Source organism: Lactuca serriola, chromosome 9, assembly GCF_051521515.1.
Source record: "Lactuca serriola cultivar US96UC23 chromosome 9, Lser_US96UC23_V15, whole genome shotgun sequence".
Taxonomy (NCBI): Eukaryota; Viridiplantae; Streptophyta; class Magnoliopsida; order Asterales; family Asteraceae; genus Lactuca; species Lactuca serriola.
This window is the reverse complement of record NC_136416.1, coordinates 94,900,068-94,900,735: the sequence shown is the minus strand read 5'-3', so window position 1 is coordinate 94,900,735 and position 668 is coordinate 94,900,068. Positions and strand designations below refer to the sequence as shown.

The window sequence follows — 668 nt, the reverse complement described above, 5'->3', positions numbered from 1 at the left end:
ATTTTTTAAAATATTATATTCGTTGAGAGAAGAGAATGGATAAAAATTAAAAAAGTATGGAGTGTTTACTCCTTAGACGTTGGTTCCTTCCGCCTACAGTTTGCTGTTTTCCATCGCAATGAAATGACCAGCTCATCCAGTCTAATATTGTAACTTTTTGTTTATTTTAGGATAGTATAAATTGATTATTAAGGCTAGACTATTTGACAAGACATGACATTATAGAAAACAAAACAGCATTAGTGTACAAAAATATTAAATATGGTCAATGTATATATCTAACAAAATTTATTGAAAGTAATTTTATGACGCATATATTATAATAAATGTAAATGATAAATCAGCACATAAGATCGCGTGGCCTAATGGATAAGGCGCTCGCCTCCGGAGCGGGAGATTGTGGGTTCGAGTCCCACCGTGATCGTTTTTAATTCATTCTTGAATCATCCTTTCTTTTTTCCCTTACTACCGAAGAGTGAAAACACCATATTGTTCAAATTCGGTGTTAATTTCTGTTGATTAAAATTGTCATCTTTCTATAAAGCTTCACATCGATGGTTAGAAAACAGTACCCTAACATTCAAGAGCTTTTGGGGATGCTGAGATTTCCTGCATAATTGAGATATGCACAGCTTTGAAGAAGCTCTGTATCAAAACTTGCCCTGTTT

General features: G+C 33.5%; 1 non-coding gene across 1 annotated transcript; it reads left to right on the top strand.

Moving 5' to 3' along the window:
• Positions 1-351: 351 nt before the first annotated feature.
• Positions 352-424, top strand: TRNAR-CCG (transfer RNA arginine (anticodon CCG)). The gene has a single exon. It is a non-coding gene; the product is annotated as a tRNA-Arg (tRNA).
• Positions 425-668: the final 244 nt, after the last annotated feature.